At 36.9% G+C, this 15,006-nt stretch overlaps 1 pseudogene; it reads left to right on the top strand.

Annotated features, from left to right (window-relative positions):
- The first annotated feature begins 12,987 nt into the window (after window positions 1-12,987).
- Window positions 12,988-14,275, top strand: LOC101053860 (GPN-loop GTPase 3 pseudogene; annotated as a pseudogene).
- The last annotated feature ends 731 nt before the right edge of the window (window positions 14,276-15,006 follow it).

Below are 15,006 nucleotides of genomic sequence, written 5' to 3' on the forward strand. Positions count from 1 at the left end.
CTGAGATGTGCTGGTTTCAGGTGTGATCCAGCATATTCACAGTTGTGGTAGCTCTGAAGAGAGACTCCTTCTGCTTGAGAAAAGCAGAGGGAAGAACAAAGGGGACTTTGCCTTGCAGCTTAGGTACCATCTTGAACACAGTGAAAAAGAGCACCAAGTAGATTCTTGGGGTTTCCAAATCTAGGCCTTGGCTCTTGGATGGCATTTCTGGACCCACTCTGGTCTAAAGGGGAGCCCATTTCCCTGAAGGGTGAGTCCCAGGCCTGGCAGCATTCACCACAAGCTGACTGAAGAGCTGTTGGGCCTTAAGTGAACATTAGTGGTACCCTGGCAGAAATCCCCATGAACTTGGTGGTGGACATAGGGAGAGAGGTCTCTGGCTGGGGAAATGGGAGGGAAGAATGGGAAGGACTTTGTCCTGTGGTTTTGGTGCCAGCTTAGTCACAGTAAAATAGAGCACCAGGTAGACTTCTGAAGTTTCTGACTCCAGGCTGTGGCTCCTGGATGGAATCTCTGGACCTGTCTGGGGCCTAGGGGAACTTGACACCCTGAAGGGAAGGACACAAGACTGCCTGCCTTCACCACCAAGTAGTGATTACAGCAGGCTTTAGGAAAGACCCAGTGCTGTGCTAGTTTCAGGTCTGACTCAGCACAGTCTCAGTGGTGGTAGCTACATGAGTGCTTGTGTCACCCCATCCCCAGCTCACCCCCGGCTCATGTGAGAGAGAGAGAGAGCGAGAGCGAGAGCGAGAGCGAAAGAGAGAGAGAGAGAGAGAGAGAGAGAGAGAGAGAGAGAGAGAATGAATATCATTTGTTTGGGAGAAAGTAAGGGAAGAATACAAGAATCTGCCTGGCAATCCAGAGAGTTTTTCTGGATCTTATCCAAAATTGCCAAGTCCGTACCTCTAGGGTTTGCAAAAATCACAGCATTACTGAGCTTGAAGTGCTCCCTAATGCATATACAGCTTCAGTTACCAATAACTTGGATCACAATACCCAGGACCATTCAAATACCTGGAGAACCTTCCCAAGAAGGACAGGTACAAACAAGCCCAGACTATGAAGAGTACAATAAATACCTAACTCTTCAATGCCCAGACAAAGAGGAACTTCCACAAACATTAAGACTATCCAGGAAAAGATGATCTCACCAAACGAACTAAATAAGTCACCAAAAACCTATGCCCAAGAGATGGAGATATGTGACCTTTCAGAAAGAGAATTCAAAATAGCTGTTTTGAAGAAACTCAAGGAAATTCAAGATAACAGAGAAAAAATTTAGAATTCTATTAAAGTTAACAATGACATTAAAATAATTAAAAAGAATAAAATAGAAATTCTGGAGTTGGAAAAATGCAATTAACATACTGAAGAATGAGTCAGTCTTAAGAGCAGAACTGATCAGGCAGAATAAATAACTAGTAAGCTTGAAGACTGGCTATTTAAAAATACGCAGTCAGAGGAGAAAAAAAAATGAAGCATGCCTATACAATCTAGAAAATAGTCTAAAAGGAAAATCTAAGAATTATTGGCCTTAAAGAAGAAATTAATACATATCACCAGAGAAAAGCAGCTATATTGAAAGGAAGCCAGGAAGAAAGAAAAGAAGAAAAAACGGCTACAAACCAACCAAAAACAGAATGATAAAATGGCAGAAGTAAATCTTTACTTGTCAATAATAGAACTGAATGTAAATAAACAAAACTCTCTAATCCAAAGACATAAAGTGGCTGAATGGATTTAAAATATAAGACAATGGTCTGTTGCCTATAAGAAAAATATATTTCACACCATTGGAAACCAAAAAAAAAAAAAAAAGCAGGAGTAGCTATACATATATCAGACAAAATAGGTTTCAAGACTAATATGATAAGAAGAGACAAAGAATGTCATTATATAATGATAAAAATGTCAGTTCAGCAGGGGAATATAAAAATTTAAATATATATTCACCCAACACTGTAGCACTCGATATATAAAGCAATTATTAGAACTAAAGAAAGAGATAGACTCCAATGCAATAATAGCTGGTAAAGTCAGCACCCCACTTTCAGCATTAGACAGATCATCCAGAGGGAAAATCAACAATGAAACATCAGACTTAATCTGCACTGTAAAGCAAATGGACCTAGAAGATATTTATAGAGCACTTAATCCAACAAGTGCAGAATACACACTTTTCTCTTCAGCACTTGGATCATTCTCAATGATAGACCATATGTTAGGTCACAAAACAAGTCTTAAAACATTCACAAAAATTTAAATAATATCAAGCATCTTCTCTGGTCACAATGGAATAAAACTATAAATTAATAATAAGAATTTTGGAATCTATACAAGCACATGTAAATTAAACATTATGTTCCTGAATGATCACTGGGTCAATGAAGAGATTAAGAAAAAAATTGATAAATTTCTTAAATCTTGATTTAGGTATGGGAGGGGAAGCCTAGCTGAAGTGGAATTTTACAGAATCAGAACAAGCAAGTTAGATAAGGAAGCTGGTAACCAGCTGGCAGAAGTTTCCCAGGATTGTTGGTTGCTAAGCGTATTTCCATACAATCACTAAGGGTGGTAGCAGGAGGAACTTTCCATACAATTAATCACCAAGAAAGGTATTCACAATAGCAGATAGACTTGTCAAACAGGATGCAGTTACAATGGTTACAGGTACTGTGAACAATGTGAACCACTCTTAATGGTTCAAAGCTTTGAGTGCAGCATGACCCAGTAATGCACCTGTTGGGACTCAGGCAGGGAGGGAGAAGCTAAGCTGGAGCTTAATGCTGAGATGGAGTCAGTCAGGCTAACATAAACTAGGTTATTACATATATGCCACCAATGAATAATCTGAAAAAATAAGAAAGTAGTCCCATTTACAATAGCTACAAATAACATACCCTGGAATCAACTAACAAAAAAGATCTCTACAATGAAAACTATAAAACAATGGTGCAAAAAAATTGAAGAGGACACACAAAAAAATGGAAAGATATTCCATGTTCATGGATTGGAAGAATTAATATTGTTAAAATATCCATTCTATCCAAAGCAATCCACAGATTCATTGCAATCCCTATCAAAATTTCAGTGACATTATTCACAGAAATGGAAAAAGCAATCTTAAAATTTATATAAAACCACAAAAGACCCAGAATAGCCAAAGCTATCCTGAGTAAAAAGAACAAAACTGGAGAAATTACATTACCTGACTTCAAATGAAACTGTGGAGCTTTAGTATCCAAAACAATATGGCACTTACATAAAACAGATCTAGATGCCAGTAGAAAAGAATGGAGAATTCAGAAACAAATCCAGACTTCTACAATGAACTTATTGACAACAAAGATGCCAAAAATATACATGGGGGAAAGAACAGTCTCTTCAATAAATGGAGCTGGAAAAATTGAATATCCATATGCAGAAGAACGAAACTAGATCCCTATCTCTCACCATATACAAAAATGAAATAAAAATGAATTAAATACTTAAATCTAAGGCCTAGAACTATGAAACGACTACAAGACAACATTGGGAAAATTCTGCATGACATTTGAGTTGGCAAAGATTTCTTGAGTACACAAGCATAGGCAACCAAAGCAAAAATGGACAAATGGGATCATATCAGTTTAAAACACTTCTGCACAGCAGGGAGACAATCAACAAAATACAGAGATAACACACAGAATGGGAGAAAATATTTGCAAGCTACCTACCTGACAAGGGTTTAATAAGCAGAACATATAAGGAGCTCAAACAACTCCATAGAAAAAAAATCCATTAATCCAATTAAAAAATAGGCAAAAGATTTGAGTAGGTATTTTTCAAAAGAAGACATACAAATAGGAAACAAGTATGTGAATAGGTGCTCAGTATCATTAAGAATCAGAGAAATGCAAATCAAAACTACAATGAGATATCATCTCACTCCAGTTAAAATGTTTTTTATCCAAATGATGAACAATAACAAATGCTGGCAAAATTGTAGAGAAAAGGAAACCCTAAGAACAGTGTTGGTGGTAAGGTAAATTAGTAAAACCACTATGGAGAACCGTTTGGTAGTTCCTCATAAAACTATAAATAGACTTACCACATGATCCAGCAATCTAACTGCTAGGTATATAGTCAAAAGAAAGACAATCAGTATATCAAAAGGATATCTGTACTTCCATGGTTATTGCAGCAATATCCACAATAGCCAAGATTTTGAAGCATCCTAAATGTTTATCAATGGAAGGATGAATAAAGAAAATATGGTACACATATGCAACAGAGTACTATTTAACCATAGGAAGAATGAGAGATAGTCATTTGCAACAACATAGATAAAACTGGAGGTCATTATGTTAAGCAAAATAAGCCAGGCACAGGAAGACAAACTTTGCATGTTCTCACTTATTCGTAGGTGCTAAAAATTAAAACAATTGAACTCATGGAGACAGAGTAAAAGGATGGTTACCTGAGGCTGAGAAGAGTAGTTGGGTGATTGGGAGGGGTAAGTGGAAATGAATAATAAATACAAAGAAATAGTTAGAAACAATTATTAATATTGTGTATTTGCAGCACAAAAGGGTGACTATAGTCAAAATAATTTAATTGTACATTTTAAATATCTAAAGGAGTATAATTGGATTGTTTGTAACACAAAGGATAATGCTGGAGGTGATGGTTTCCCCATTTACCTTGATGTGATTGTTACACATTGTATGCCCGTATCAACCTATCCCATATAGTCCTTAAATATGTACACCTACTACATAGCCACAAAAATTAAATGTTTAAAATTTAAAAATTAATAAATAAAATGCATACAGTTGTAGAAAGAAAACTGTATGTGTATAGAAAATCATAAGAAAACTTCAAAAATCTACTGGAACTAATGACTTTGGCAAAGTCATAGGGTTAAATTAAATATAAGAACTCAGTTGTCCTTCTCTATACTGGTAATAATAATTGGAAAATAAAATTTGATCAACTGCACTATTTAGCATATTATCTAAAATATGAACTATCTTAGAATAAACAAAATATTTGTAAGATCTGTACTTTAAAAACTTCAAAACATGTTAAAAGAAAATAAAGATAACATAAACAAGTGTAGATATATACCATGTTCATGGAACAAGATAATAAGTTATGTCAATTCTACTCAATTTGGTCTATAAATGGAACAATATGCTAATCAAAATCCCAACAGTCTTCTGATATAGAAATTGGCAAATGGACTCTAAAATTTATACAGAAATGCTAAGAACATAGAACATAAAAATAATTTTGAGGAAAAAAATGAAAATTCAAGATATAACCATCTGATTTCAAGAATTCCTGTAGGTAACTGTGATATGGTTTGGATCTGTGTCCCCACCAAATCTTATATTGAATAGCAATCCCCAGTGTTGAGGTGGGGCCTGGTGGGAGGTGACTGGATCTTGGGGAGAAGTTCTCATGAATAATTTAGCACCAACCCCACTTGGTACTGTATAATAAGTGAGCTCTCAGGAGATCTGGTTGTTTAAAAGTGTATAGCACTTCCTCTCCTTCCTTCTTGCTCCTGCTCTGGCCATGTAAGATGAGCCTGCCTTCCCTTTGCCTTCTGTCATGATTTTCAATCTCCTGGGGCCTCTCCAGTAGCAGAAGCCTCTATGGTTCCTGTACCGCCTGAAGAGTCATGAGCCAATTAAACCTCTTTTCTTTATAAATTGCCAGTCTCAAGTATTTCTTTACAGCAGCCAACTGACTAATTAGAACTGATTAATATAAACAGTAATCAAGATAATGCAGTATTTGCATACAGATAGACAGGTAGACCACATATGAGGTCAACTCATTGTTTATAAAGGCAGCAAGGTAATCCAGTTAGGATGGTCTTTCCTATAAACAGTGCCCAAATCATTGAATAGACATCGATTAATTAAAAGAACCTCAATGGGTTCCTCATGTCACATGGAAAAATTTACTCAGGATGGCGTATAGGTCTAAGTTTAAAAGCTGAAACCATAAAACTTCTAAAATAAAACATAGGCAATAATCTTCATTATTATGGGATAGGCAAAGCTTTTCAGACCACACAAAGGACAAACTGCAAAAAATGGAGAAAACTGAACTTCATCAAAATTTTAAAATTTAGTTATATGAAACATATCAAAGAATATATTAAGCACCACGTCTCATGCCTGTAACCCTAACACTTCAGGAGGCTGAGGTGGGAGCATCACTTGATCTCAGGAGTTTGAGGCTGCAGTGAGACATCATTGCACCGCTGTACTCTAGCCTGGGTGACAGACCCTGATTCCAAATAAATAAAGAAATAAAATACAAGGTTGAGGAGGGATAACATGGGGAGAAATGCCAGATGTAGGTGATGGGGGGATGGAAGCAGCAAACCACATTGCCATGTGTGTACCTATGCAACAATCCTGCACGATCTGCACATGTGCCCTAGAACCTAAAGTACAATTAAAAGATAATAATTTTCAAAGGTTTCTAGGAATTAATAGTTTGTATTTTAGAAATCAGGCTTATTCTTTTTAAAAATTAAAGTGAACTTTTCCCCTTTTTGTTCCTATTGAGCTCTCATATTTCACAAAAGTTATCAAAGATTATCAAAAGTGAGGTTGAAATCCCCTTTGCAAGTTCTTGTGTTATCCTACAATCTGTTTTTTCTGCGGCCAGAAACCTCAATTAATATACTAAGACCATGTGTATTGTATTCTAGCTTTTTCTAACTTTGATTTAATATACACTTATCTTTTTTAAAATCTATACTTTTTGGTTTGATAACAATTTTCCTTGCCCGCCCAAATGGTGACAAAAACAATAACTGTACAGTTTGCCTTCTCTTGTTTCTCTAATCCAGACAAACCCAATTTCTTTATGTAGCTCCAAACACTTATAAATGGTCTTAAGATTTATTTGTTTTTGCCAAGACCTACCTGACACTGGATTTTAAAGTTTTTTTTTTTTAATTAGTCAATACCATACTTTTGTATTTTTGTATTTCTCCCTGGTTGTCATACAAGATTTATATTCTTTTACAAATAAATTCATTAGTTTATGCATAATCACAAAAAAGAAATAAAATACAAAGAACTCTTATAACTCAATAAAAAGATAAACTGAAACTACCTTTGCAAAAATTGTAACAGTGAGAAAATTATGACAGTGAAAGAACTCTAACCTGATTCCATCTAGCTTGTAATCTCCAAGCTGCCCTTGTTCATTTCTGATAGGCTGAACTAACTTTGGAAGGAACTTAGTTTATAGTTTAACATTGAAACAAAGATAATATCCCTTTCTCAAAACAAATTCCCCATCTTGCCTGGGGACCAGACTGTCTTTGTAAGAGTAATATATTAGCCACAAGATTAGAAATTATGCTTTAGGAGTCATATAGCCAGAGGCCGCAAGATTCTGAACCTCCCCAACTGCTCCTAGGGATAACATCACCTAAGATTGGTGCTCGAGATATTTTCCAGACCCTGCATTCTGATGCATTAGCTAGCACCCAGACCAATAATCCGGCTCTGCTAGTTCTGTGATCCCACACAGGAACAGAAGACAATGAGAAAAACCCACTTCAACCTCTTAATGATTTCATCTCTGACCTAACCAATTAACACTCTCTACTCCCTGGCCTCCTGCCTGCCAAATTATGCTTTTTGTTGTTGTTGTTGTTGTTGTCTTCCTTAATTTTATAGATTTTTTAAATTGCATTTTAGGTTTTGGGGTACATATGAAGAACATGCAAGATTGTTGCACAGGTATACACATGGCAGTGTGATGTGCTGCCTTCCTCTCCATCACCTATATCTGGCATTTCTCCCCATGCTATCTCTCCCCAACTCCCCACCGGCTCAAAATTTTCATGGAGACTGATTTGAGTAATAAAACTCCAGTCTCCCATTCAGCTGGCTCTGTGTGAATTAAGCCCTCTCTATTGCAGTTCTTTTACCTGGGCATGCAAAGGACAAACTCCTTGATAAATCACCTTTACCTGGGCAACAGGCAAGGAGAACCAATTGGACAGTTACAAAATGTCCCTATTTTTAAAAATGGGCATGAGATTTTAGCAAACATTTCACCAAAGAACTTCATGAATGGCAAATAAACACATGAAAAAATACTTAACATTACTAGTCATTAGGAAAATGTGATTAAAACCACAGTGAGATACCACTTTATACCCATTTCAGTGGCTCTGGTTTGGAGCAACTAGAAAGCTCAGGTATTACTGATGGAAATGTAAAGTGGTACAGCCGGTTTGGAAAACAGCTGGTGGTTTCTTATAAAGATATAAATAAACTTATTATATGACAGCAATCCCACCCGAAGGCATTTACCCAAGAGAAATGATAACATATGTCCACACAAATGCATGGACACTAATACCCATAGCAGTCTTATTTTTAATGGGCTAAAACATAAACAACCCAGATCCCCATGGATACACATATTGGAATACATTTATATAGTAGACTACTACTCAGCCATGAAAAGCATGGACTAATGATGTGCATACAACAACACAGATTGAATATCAAAAACATTCAGCTGACTTTTTAAAAAGCCATCATGTAACTTCATTTATTTAAAATTCTAGAAAAGGCAATACTAATCAATGACAGAAAGGAGACCAGTGGCTGTCTACAACCAGGGCTGGGGATAGTGGTTATTGCAAAGGAAACCAGAACTCTGGGGTAATGTCAATTCATCACGTCTTCATGTGGTTGTAGTTACATGGAAGGACACGTTTGTCAAATTTATTAAACTGTGAAATAAATAAAATTGATTTTTGTTAAGGGAGACTATTTCACCTCTCTATTTTGTTTTGTTTTCCCCTTTACTTTTCAGAATTAAGCTGCACTTAGCAGACTTTCCTGGTTACTCTGAATCAGAAACGCCTCAAAAAAATCTGTTGATGAAGGGAGAATCACAATTAGGCAATTAGAACAGCTCGATTTGACAACTAAATGTAGAAATTCCTAATGAAAAAAAAAAAAAAAAAAACCGCTTGAAATGTTGCCACATATGGAATGGGCTGGAGGAGATATCACTGAGGCATCATTGCTGTAGGACTTCGTTTCTAGGGAAGGGAAAGCAGGCAAAGGACCATGAGCTCATCATTATCAAGAATTCTGAAACTTTGGTTCATTTTTATTAATAAATTGCCTTCATGCGGACAATGAATTGCTGGTCTGATTGGAAACTCTTTCCTGCACTGAAGAAACTGCACCAATTAACAATATTCATCAGCCAATTCAGGTCTGCAGGTTCAGGCTCATTTAACTCGACAAAAATAGCTCCTTTTTCCTGAGTAGGGGAGGTTTTTCTCTGCCTCCAGCCCTGGCAATGGGCAGAGATGGTGGTGGAATCTTATTACAGCTTCCCTGTCCCTGATGCTCTTTATCCAGCCTCAGCACTATAGGCTGCCCACTTTTTTTGGCTATCCATTTCACGACTGTCTTTGGTTTCTTTACCACAAAAGTCGCTCTCTGTCTTTTAGCCCAAAGACTTGCTGCAGTGTTCTCTGTTTGCCCTTTTCCCGTTACTCTTAGTATCTTCTTTATTCATTCATTCCCTTTTCCTCTACTTCCCTTACCCCCTTTCATTCTTCCCTCTTTTTTTTTTCTTTAATTCTTCACCAGCCTCTAGCATATTATAAACTTTTGGCCCCTTTCATGATGTAACCATGAACCAACCCCTGCCATAGTAATCTAGAAATCTGTTTTTTTTTTTTTTTTAAATTTTTTTCTGCAGTTTCCTTATACCGAAGTGGTACCACCCTTCATCACCATCACCTCCACTTCATATTAAATGTTCTACTCCTGTCCTGAGAGAGACTGGCCAGTTCTCCCTACCATTTCACCCCACCACAAATTTGTAAATATAGATTCATTTGCTGAACCTAAGTTTTCTGCATAAAAGTAAATCCCTTTTGTGATACCTGCAAAAGTCAAGGAATCATCAACCACAGTTTAAAAGAGCAAATGATAAATATTCATTGCATCACAATGCACTTGATTCAAAAAGCAAATTGTTTGCTACAAAATAGAAACAGGCAGGTTGAAAACAATAATTAGAGTGTGAAAAAGGTAAGAGAAAGTTCTGAGAGTGATATAAAGTTTCATTACCTTGATTGAAGATGGTTTCATGGAAGTATATTATGTCAAAACTCATCAATAATACGCTTTAGATATGGACAGTTTATTTACACCAATCATGCCTCAGTAAAGCTGTAAAGCAAATCAAATAGTAAAAAACAAAGACAAACACCCCATGACTTAGGAGTAATTAGCCAAACTATTCGTATTTGTAGGCTACTGTATATGTAATTGTAGCTTTGCTATTTGCCAGCTGTATCCTTATTCTATGAAAATCTCATTTTACCTTAAAAATAGTAGGATGGGAGGACATACCTCTGAATGTTGAGTGGTCCGGGGATGCCCCCTTGCAAGCTTGTTTCACTGTGAGCTGATGAATCAGCATAAAAGCTGAATGGTATCTCATGATCACACTCTGTTCTGCCAATAAGACAGTTTATTTTAACTCACTTTTCCCTTATTTTGAACGCGTCTGACTTCTGCAGAAATATACAAAGCAGAGATATTATCAACCCTGAACTCTCAGTAACTTTATTTTTATTCTACATGGTCACACAGGCTACTGGAGTTAATGTCCTATAGGCCTTGAGGACGCTGGGTACCTGGCAGGTATGCATGTTCATCGATTCATTTGAACACATTTGTTTGCAGGAAAATTTTCCTTAATCCGACTTCAAATAGAAAAGTCTATGAGTAATCAGATGTGAGTGACGGAAAGGTAACCTTATTCCATTAATGTCCCCTTTAAAAATTTCCCCCCTGAGCAACCATAAAGAATAAATCCAGTGATAATTATCAGTTCTCCATTTTTGCTGTGGAAGCTGGGGAGCCATGAAACAAATGTACAGCTCAGTTTTTCAGGACATTAAAAAATGCATTGTGCATGCTATTCTTACCCCAGTGACAACTTATTGTTATTATTTTATCATTGTTTTTTATCTGACCTGATCCACTTCTTTCTCTTTAATTCTTTTGTATCACAGAAAGCTTCCTAAAATCTTAGGGTGCAAACAAAGGAATAACAGACAGATTTCCTTTAGATACGAGAAATGTGAATCTTTTTAAGTGTTAATTGCAAGAATCTTAAGGCAACATCAGGATAATAACATAACATGAAAACTGTGGAGATAAATTGTGATCTCATGTGAGCCTCAGGGTGGCTTTTACTTACAAATCATGCTTCTTGGAGGGGTGGGCAGACAAACGCGAGTGTTTCAGAGAGAGTCTGAGGTGAAAGTTTTTCTCTCCCCAACAATGGCATATTTGTAGTGGAATATTCTCATAAGAGTCTTGGGGAATAAAAGTACTCAGGGATGGAAGGTGGAATGGAAGGAAGTCCATTTCAGAAGGAAATGATCCCAAGATAACCTTCTACATGTAATAACAGGTTATTACCATTAACTGGTAGATTTGGCAGGGAAAATTCTGCTACATCATTCTCTCTCTCTCTCTCTCTCTCTTTCTCTTTCTCTCTTTCTTTCCCAGGCTGAAGTGTAGTAGCACAATCATAGTTTGCTGCAGCCTCCAACTACTGAGCTCCAGTGATCCTCCTGCCTTAGTCCCCCGAGAGCTGGGACTGCAAGTGTGTACCACCATGCCCAGCTTTAAAAACATTTTTTTTTTGTAGAGACAGGGTCTCCCTCTATGGCCTAGGCTAATCTCAAACACCTGGCTTCAAGTAATCATCCTACCTCAGCCTCCCAAAGTGCTGGGATTATGGGCATGAACTACTGTGCCCAGCATGGAATAATTTATGATATATTAACAATTTTTTCAACTGGATATGAAGGCATCATAGACACACAACTGTGAAATTACCAAGACTCGTGATTTGTTTTCTTAGTTTCTTTATATAGGAATTTTCAAACAAATGTGAAGTGGAGGCATGTGCACTGTGGTAGATAATGGCTGGATCAGTCAACACTTGGCCTTGGTTGTCTTCACAATGTTTTACCCCAGTACCATGACTATCTTCCTGGGCTAAAAACACAGAGTCTAGAAGAATGCACAAAGCAGATTTTTACCAGGGGTTAAATTTCCATTCTACTTGCTAACCCACACAAAATGCATAGAAGGTGGAGATTAGAGAGTGATTTCTACACTCCATTCAGCAGATTCCAAGTTTCTCAATGGACATGAAGAGTTTTCTCTCTAGAGCCTCAAGGTTACTATACTGCCACTCTTCAGTGTTCCTATTCTTGGCTTCTCCTCCATGCCCTCTCTGTCTTTAACTCCTTTGGTCTTCCCAGTTTTTCCCAGATCCTGCCTATCTGGTCTCTGGAAGGGGTTGTCAGTCATTCAGCTCCATGGGTTTTACTACTAGGTAGAGCCATGGTGAAGTTTCTGTAAAATAATCAGACTTATTTATAGGCCAAGAATGATCTACGTTTATTGGTTAGAACTCCTTAGATTGCAAGTGACAGAAAGCCCAAGCCAAGGGACTTGGGTCAAGTTTGTCCTCAAGCACTCACTTGTCCTTTGGCTTCTAATATGTCCTTGCCCTCGTCTGCTTAGGGTTTCCTCCCACTTGCTGGCTGGCTATTTTATAGTGGCTTTAGGTTCAACATCAGACACAGAGACAACAGCTTTGCACAGACTTCTCTACCAGCAACATAGTTTCATAAAAATCTAACCCCTCTAACAAACCCTTTAATCTGTGTTACTCGCAGTGGTTCTACTTTACTGACTAACAATATGCCTTTACATAAGACATTCCAAGTGGAAAAGTCTATGCATGTTTTATTAGTCTGTTCTTGCACTGCTATAAAGAAATACATGAGACTGAGTAATTGAATAGAAAAGAAGTTTCATTGGCTCACAGTTCTGCAAGTTATACAGAAAGTATTGTAGCATCTCCTTCTTGGGATGCCTCAGGAAACTTACAATCATGGCAAAAGGTGAAGGGGAAATTGGCATGAATTACATGGCCAGAGAAGGAGCAAGAAGAGGTGGAGGGCAGGTACACAGGTGCTACACACTTTTGAACAACCGTATCTCATGAGAACTCTGTCATGAGAACAGTACCCAAGGGATGGTGCCAAACCATTCATGAAGGAGCCGCCCACATAATTCAATTACCTTCCACCAGGCCCCACCTTCAGCATTAGGGATTATAGGGACATGAAATTTGGTGGGGACACAGATCTAGACCGTACCACACATACATCCTTTCTGCTACGCGCTCGATTAAAAACTGAAATCTAGTTTAGACAGCCAGTTTTACTAACAGCATTCGCTTTTTATATTTTATTGGAGTCATTAGTATAACTATAAAGCTTGAGTCACTAATATCATGTCATTAGCATTATTCATGCCATTGCACAGTCTTTATAACAATAACTTTAAAAAGGCTTTACAATATTTGAATGGATACTACTTAATTTCATCATTTACTTTCCTATTGTTGGCATTACAGATTTTTTCCAATATTTTACTGTTATGAATAATGATCTGAGATGCTCCCTCATGCATGTAATTTTTCCATATTTTTGGAATATTTTGTTAGTGTAAAATTTCATCAACTGAGAATCAAGGTATGTAAAAGGTATGAACCTTTGTGTTGCTTTTGATTCATATTGTTTAATTGCTTTCGAAAGGACTAGGACAATTACAATCCCCTTAATAATGGTAATATCCTGGCTAGCTTTGATTGTCCAGCTTGACCTGAGTTGGGCACTCACCTGTCTGTGACAAAGCAGCTGGTCCTGCAGCTTGAGCAGTGGGAGTTCTGAGTTTATGGAGTTTTTCTTGTTGATTCTCAGTTCATGGTGGAGTCATTCAAGTGTATTTCTGGCATCTTGGCAGCCCTGAGTGCCATGCTCTCTCTAGAAATTCCACACGTTAACATCGTGATGAAAATGGATCTGCAGAGTAAAAAAGCTAAAAAGGAAACTGAGAGTTTCTAGATCCACACATGAATTTCTTATTCGATGATTCTACAAGTGACTTAAGAAGCAAAAAATTCAAAGAAGTAACTAAAGTTGTATGTGGACTGATGACTGTTGCATAGTTCTCACCTCATCATCAGTCAGATGAAGAAATTATGAACATTGTATTACAGCATATTGATTTTGGCATTCAATGTGGAGAAGATTCAAAATTTAAATAACCAAAGGAACATGAAAATGAGTCTTCTTCTGTTTGATGACTATTTTCAACAACGCCAGGATGAGTGAGGAGTTTACTAAGGAGTAACTGTCTATACGTGAAGAGCTTGTAGCCAAACTGGCAGAATATTCTTCTCTTTGAAGGATGCAGTAGTAGAAAGCTATTTATTTTAATGGAAAAAAAATAGTACATGTTTTTTATTAGCAGTATTCCTGAATCAAGTTTTGAATTATTCTGAAACTGCTGCTGTTTAACGTGGAAACTTATAGTACTAGTTTAATAGCATCATTTTAGATTTTAAAAGTCAAAACTGAAATGAATGCACATAGATTTCTATATAATATAAATTAGCACCTGTGCAAAAGTTAATAAGGCTAGTATAAGCTGATTTTTACTGTTTGTATTGTTTTTGAGGAGCAGGAATTATTGTAATGTAATATATATGTCTATCCAGAGGGAAATATCTGGAAGGATATAGGTAAGACCATTCGCCAACTGTATCTTCCATTTCTCTGCATTGAAAATGTGTTATTTATATAATTAAAATTTTTAAAAAGGAGTATCATTTTAAAGTCTTTCCTGATTTAACAGAAAAAAGTACCTATGCAATCTGAAAGGCATTCTACATTGTTCGTCTTATGCTAGTATCTATTTTCTGCTTTACAATATCTAGAAAGTATCAATATCTTTACTGATTCAGAGTACACCTGAAATATGCCAACGATACTTTTCTTAGACATTAGTTTCTGAGTCGTGAATGCAATCTGCCAAGAAAAAAAAGGATTTGACCACATATTTT

The sequence above is a fragment of the Saimiri boliviensis genome, chromosome 8, assembly GCF_048565385.1.
Source record: "Saimiri boliviensis isolate mSaiBol1 chromosome 8, mSaiBol1.pri, whole genome shotgun sequence".
Taxonomy (NCBI): domain Eukaryota; kingdom Metazoa; phylum Chordata; class Mammalia; order Primates; family Cebidae; genus Saimiri; species Saimiri boliviensis.